The sequence below is a fragment of the Elephantulus edwardii genome, unplaced genomic scaffold (genome assembly GCF_000299155.1).
Source record: "Elephantulus edwardii isolate Elephantulus edwardi_28Jun2011 unplaced genomic scaffold, EleEdw1.0 scaffold00068, whole genome shotgun sequence".
Lineage (NCBI taxonomy): Eukaryota > Metazoa > Chordata > Mammalia > Macroscelidea > Macroscelididae > Elephantulus > Elephantulus edwardii.
Genome location: NW_006399818.1, coordinates 6,209,436 through 6,216,621, shown reverse-complemented (window position 1 = coordinate 6,216,621; position 7,186 = coordinate 6,209,436).

Here is a 7,186-nt window from a genome sequence, read left to right as displayed (position 1 = left end):
TGTAGTTGTAGCTCCTTACACAAGGCCACCAGAGCTCCCCTATTAATTGAAACTTTTAATGTGATGCGTCTTCCATCAAGTTTTAAAACTAACAATGCTCCTGCTTATAACTCTAAGAAAACACAAGAATTTTTTTTAAAATGGAACATTAAACTTATTACTGGTATTCCTTATAACCCACAAGGTCAAGTTACAATGTTGTTATTGTTGTTGTTGTTGTTGTTGTTGTTGTTAAGTGCCATCAAGTTGTAGGCAACTCATAGCAACCCTATGAACGAAAGTCCTTGACACAAGTTATAATAGAAAGGGCTGGTTTGACTTTACAAACTATGTTGAAAAAACAAAAGAGGGGAGATAGCATGGCATGAATATCATCTCCTTGAACTATTTTACAAAAAAGCTTTATTTACTTTAAGTTTTTTAAACACTAATGAAAAAGTAGAAACTCCAGCTGAAAAACATTGGATATTACAATCGGCATCCACTTCCTAAACAACATGCCTTCAGAAACTCTATGAACTTTGATAAATGTTCAGTTGTAGAGGGGCTTCAGGCCTTTTGTTCATAGGGTCACTATGAGTTGTGCTCAACTCGAAGGCAATCAACAACAAGGAATTGAATCAGCCTATATATTTTAGGGAACCTCTAACTAATGAATGTTAAAAGGGATTTGTTATTAGATGGGGTGGAGGATTTGCTTTTCTCTCTACAGGCTCAGAAATGCAGTGGGTGCCAAGATGAGTTGACACTTCAACGAGGACGGAGTTACAGAATTGATGAGCATGATGACACTGGAGCATTGTCAAACACGGGGACCATTACCAGAGACTGAAAAGGTTGGGACACCTACATGGGTCATAAAGAAATTAACACTGAAAGGAAAAAAGTATCATAAAAAACCCAGGGAAACCTCTATCTGCTGAACATTTGTTTTTAGCTATGCTTGCTGTATTGAATCAGGTAAGAATGGCAGATAACACCAGCTATTGGGCATATATTCCTAATCCTCCCTTATTAAAAATAGTTCATTGGTTTGATTCTTCTGTATCTATTAATAATAATGACAGTCAGAGGCTTCCAGGTCCCCATGATAACTGGGAGCCCCTTAAACCTAAGGAAGGAATAACTATTTCTAATTATAGTGTAGGCACTGATATTTTCCCCATATGCATTGTTTGAAAGCAGCTCGGGCATGGCTTTATAAAGTTGTGGGTATTATTACATCTCTATTATATGTTACAAGAGTATGGTTTTTGTGGAAACATCAGTAACATAACTTTAGGTTATCTTGATGTTCCTCCCTGTCAGTTAACTTCTTTATCTTTTATTGGAGGATATATTGGAAACAATGTTATTGAGGAGAGCAAGGACAAGTTTTAATTAGTACTTTCTATGGAAGCGTTACTGATTGGAGCCCTGTTGGTTCAGCTCTACAGCATAGAGCAACTAAGAATTTAAGGCGGTGCAAGGAACGCAACGGATTTATAACTACTCATAACTAATCATATCATGGCAGGGAGGAAGAATGGTGGGACTGTATACACGTTGACAATACTTTTCTTACCAAAAACATTTATGGAAAATAGGAACTGCATTGAATCATTTCTATATAGATTCAAAATTACTCAATCATGTTAACAATGCTTGTTGTTGTTATGTGCCATCGAGTTGCTTGCAACTCATAGTGACCCTATGTACAATAGCCCTAAACCCTGCTCTATCCTGTGCCAGTCGCACTGCCTCTGACACACCCATCCCGATTACCCCAGTCGCTGAATCAATCCACCTCATAGAGGGTCTTCCCCTCTTGCACTGTCCCTCCACCCTCCCTAGCATGATGTCCCTCTCCAAGGATCAGTCCCTCCTTACAACATGTCCAAAGTATGTCAGACGAAGCCCCAGAATCCTTGCCTCCAAGGAGCAACCTGGTTTAACCCTCTCCAGGATGAATCTGTTTGTTTTCTTGGCAGTCCATGGTATATTCTCCAGCACCACAGCTCAAAGGCATCAATTCTCCTTCTGTCCTCCCTAGTGATTATCCAACTCTCTGATGCATAACAAGTGATTGCAAAGACCATAGCCTGTATTAGACGTACCTTAGTCTCCAAAGTGACACCATTGCTCTACTAGCCTTAAATTTAATAAAACCAATTAAATTCAAGTCTGTGTTTCATTATATTATATATTTTTGAAAGGTCCAACTAGATGAGATTCTATAAATTTGACATTATATTGTTCTAATTGTTCTTTATATATTGTTTAAATTCTTCTATTATTTTGCCATCTAATGAAAGCATCCTATCTCCATACCTTTTCAACCTATATGCTGAACAGATTATCCGGGAGGCTGGGCTCTATGAGGAGAAATGTGGGGTCAAGATTGCGTTATGCGGATGACACAACCCTGCTTGCTGAAACTGAAGAGGACCTGAGGCGCCTGCTGCAGAGTGTCAAGGACTGCAGCCTACAATATGGATTGAGGCTCAATGTCAAGAAGACAAAGATTCTCACCACTGGAACAATTGGCAGCATCAGGATGGATGGTAAAGAGATTGAGATTGTACACAGCTTTAGTTTGCTTGGCTCCATAGTCAACAGTCTTGGCACCAGCAACCCGGAAATTAAAAGGTGCATTGCCATGGGAAAGTCTGCTGTTAGGGACCTCTCCAAAGTACTGAAGAGCAATGGTGTCTCTCTGGAGACTAAGGTGCGTCTGATACAGGCCATGGTCTTTGCAATCACTTGTTATGCATCAGAGAGTTGGACAATGACCAGGGAGGATAGAAGAATTGATGCCTTTGAGCTGTGGTGCTGGAAAAGAGTATTGAGAATACCATGGACTGCTAGGAAAACAAACAGATTTGTCCTGGAAAGGGTTAAACCGGGTGGCTCCTTGGAGGCAAGGATTCTAAGGCTCCATCTAACATACTTTGGCCATGTTGTGAGGAGAGACCAGTCCTTAGAGAGGGACATCATGCTTGGGAGGGTGGAGGGACGGCGCAGGAGGGGAAGGCCCTCTATGAGGTGGATTGATTCAGTGACTGGGATAATTGGGATGGGAGTGTCGGAGACAGTGCGATTGGCACAGGACAGAGCGGAGTTTAGGGCTGTTGTACACAGGGTCGCTATGAGTCGCAGGCGACTCGACGGCACATAACAACAACAACAATGAAACTATTTACATATTAAGATCCCGAGTTGGATTATGGTTGCCAGTAAAATTAGGGAGAGAATGGCAATCATTCCCTGAAAGTATGATTTTAAAACATAAAAAGAAGGAAAAGAATCATTGGAATTATTGTTACAGCAGTTTTGGGAATTATTGCCATTACTGCCACAGCTGCTTTAGCTGGTGTGGCTTTGCATTTAAGTATTTACACCTTAGTTTAAGTGAAAACATGGCATCAAGATTCTGAAAAGTTATGGTCTTCTCAAAGACAAAATTAAGATGTGATTGGAATACTACAGTTTTGCATTACTTTAGTAAAGGGAATGATACTCAATGGAATTGAGATAAAGCTAAGAAACATACTATGAATCATGATAATCTTACAGATTATATACTGAAATTACAAGCTCAGATCCATTCTACTTATGACAAGTAATTACATTATTTTAAGAACATGGATATTCCAGGGAACTCTGGTGGCTTAATGGCAAGAAGCTGAACTGCAATCTCAGAGGTGTGCAGTTTTAATCCACCAGATGCTTTGCTGGAGAAGGAGGCGCAATCTCCTCCTGTACTAGTCAGATCTGATAAACAATAAATAATAAAAAAAATTTGAAAAAAGAACATGGATATTCTGCAAGGAGTAAGTTGAAGGAATATCTAACCTGAATCCTTTTGATCTTATGAAGATTTTTAGAGGTATTACTGTGATCTTATTTTGTTTCTTGGTTTTTTGTTTATGTATAAAGGATGGAAAGAACAAATACAAACAAGAATTAATCAAACAAGAGAAGCCATACTCGCCTTGATGACAACATAATTATGATAAAAATGAAAAGGGGGAAATGTGAGAAGCCAAATATTAAACTGAATGTTAAACTAAATGTTAAACCAAATGTTTAACCAGGAATTGAGGGAGGCGCAAATACAAGCTGGAATTCCTCCTGAGACAGATCACAGGAATCAGGCACCAAGGTAGACCTAACAGTAACTTATTCTTAGATTCTATTTACACATTCCTCCTTCCTGATACAAGCATAAGATTGTCAAAGGGCCTAGCTTCATTTGCTTAGAATTCTCTTTTTCTCTCCATTTTTGGTGTCCCTGTCTTGCTTTTTCTCAGTCCCGGGATCAACTGACAACCATGCCCTAGATGTATGTGGTTTTCCTATTATTTCACTCAAGAATTTAGTAGTCCTATGCAGTTGATTTTGTAAACTAGTAGCTAACTTGGGAGGAACTGGAGAGCATTATGTTAAGTGAACTCAGCTCCATAAGGCCAAATATTGTATAAGACCATTAATATAGACCAGGTATGAGGATCCAAGGTGGGGGCTGTGGAAGCACAGGGCTGAGGATGGGGGAGAGGCGATAATCATGTGGTTGCACAGTTTATAGGGTGGAGGGAGGGTAGTAGCTTAGGAAATGGAGAAGATCCAACGTAAAACACAATGTATTCGAACATTGTCAATAAACCAGTATAAAATTTAAAAAAAAAAATTCAGTAGCCCTTCAGTGGCATAGTCAATCAATTCAACTAGCAGGCCAACAACTCAAGTACTTAGACTGGAGATCCAGTGATCAAATTTTGTGTAATGAATGATGTGTTCATTGTAAATATCTTTTATTTTTTTAAAAAAACATAAATGGTGTCTCTACACATGGACCTCAACTGATTGATTACAAAGGAATTATATTGACTATATTGACTACGTCTATGCAAAGAACTTCTGGAGCTCATCATCAGAAATCTAAAGGCTAAGGGAATGACTGTGGAACACATCAATTACTCTGTGCAAGTTGAAGTTTAAAATGGAAAAAAAGTCAAGAAGCAAAATATGACCTTGAGTCTATCCCACCTCGATTTAAAAACCATCTTAAGACTAGGTTTGGGGGGGAGGGGGGGGAAGAGAATAGGTTTGAGACACTAAACATTAATGATTAAAGACTAGATGAATTGTGGGATAATATCAAGAATATCCTCCATGAAGAAACACAATGGTCATTACAAAGACAGGGGAGAAAGGAAAAACCAAAATGCCTGTAGGAAGATACTGAAAATTATTCTAGAATGTAGAAGCCAAAACAAAGGCAAAAAATGTTTAAGTAAAAGAAATGGACAGATTTCAAAGAGCAGCTCAAAAAGATACTGAAGCAAAATCTGTAAGGATACAGGAAGCATCAAAAGAAGATAAAAGGAATACACAGTCACTGTATGAAAAAGAATGAGTTGACACAGGAAGTGTGAAGAAATTCAAGCTGCACTAAAGGCACTGGCAAAAACTAAAAGCCCAGGAATACCAGCTGATATACTTCAACAAACAGATGCAGCCCTGGATGTGCTCACCAGGCTGTGCCAAGAAATCCAGAAGACAGCAACCTGGCCAACTGACTGGAAGAAATCCATTATTTGTTCCATATTAAGGCTCAATATCAAGACAAAGATTCTCACCACTGGACCAATTGGCAGCATTAGGGTGGATGGTGAAGAGATTGAGATTGTTCACATTTTTAGTCTGCTTGGCTCCACAGTCAACACTCTTGGCACCAGTAGCCAGGAAATTAAAAGATGTATTGTGATGGGAATGTCTGCTGTTAGGGACCGCTCCAAAGTACTGAAGAGCAATGGTGTCTCCCGGAGACTAAGGTGCATCTGATACAGGCCATGGTCTTTGCAATCACTTGTTATGGATCAGAGAATTGGACAATGACTAGGGAGGATAGGAGAATTGATGCCTTTGAGCTGTGGTGCTGGAGAAGAGTATTGAGTGTATCATGTACTGCTAAGAAAACTAACAGATTCATCCTTGAAAGGGTTAAACCAGGCTGCTCCTTGGAGGCAAGGATTCTGGGGCTTCACCTGACATATTCTGGACATGTTATAAGGAGGTCCTTGGAGAGGAACATCATGCTTGGGAGGGTGGAGGGACGGCGCAAGAGGGGAAGACCTCTGTGAGATGGATTGATTCAGTGACTAGGGTAATCGGAGTGGGTGTGTCAGAAGTAGTGCGACTGGCACAGGACAGAGCAGGGATTAGGGCTGTTGTATACAGGGTCGCTATGAGTTGCAAGTGACTCGTTGGTCCGTAACAACATCCAAAAAAGGTGATCCAGCATAATGGAGATAGTACCGAACAATTATCATTACTACAACATGCAAGTAAAATCTAAAGATTATTTTTTAAAACCAGCTGTATTAAGAGCATAATGACAGGGAACTGCCGGAAAGTCAAGCTGCATTCAGAAGAGACACAAGAATATCACTGCTGATGTCAGGTGGATCCTGGATGAAAGCAGAGCACACCAGAAAGATGTTTGTGTTTTACTGACTATGCAAAGGCATTTGGCTGTGTAGATTATAATAAAGTTCTGAATAACACTGAGAATGAAAATCCCAAAACACTTAACTGGGCTCATGTGAAAGCTATGCCAAGATCAAAGTTATTGTCCAAACCAAAGGGAATACTGCATGGTTCATCTTTTTTCTATGATGGTAAAGGTTGAGTCAGAATAAGAGGAAAACTCCTCAGATGGACTGAGAGTGACTCTAACAATGGGGTCAAACATGCCAGAAATAGTGAGGAAGGGGCAGGATAGGCAAGGTTCAGAATTATTGTGCACAGGTCACTAAAAGGTGTAGTTGACTTGATAGCACCTATAAACAGGCCAAAGGTTGGTGGTTTACACCCGCACAGAGGTGCCTCCAAACAATAGCTATTTTCGAAAGGTCACAGCCTTGAAAACACCAAGAATCAGCTCCATATGCACACGTGGAGCTGCCATGAGCTGGAAACCATTTCAGTGACCCATTTCTTGCCTGGATTACATGTTTTTCCTGAGGCCTTATACATATATGTTACAAAGGCATTATTAAGGGTCTAAAAAGAAAATCTGCTGTCAGGGACCTCTCCAAAGTACGGAAGAGCAATGGTGTCTCTCTGGAGACTAAGGTGCGTCTGATACAAGCCATGGTCTTCGCAATCACTTGTTATGCATCAGAGAGTTGGACAATGACCA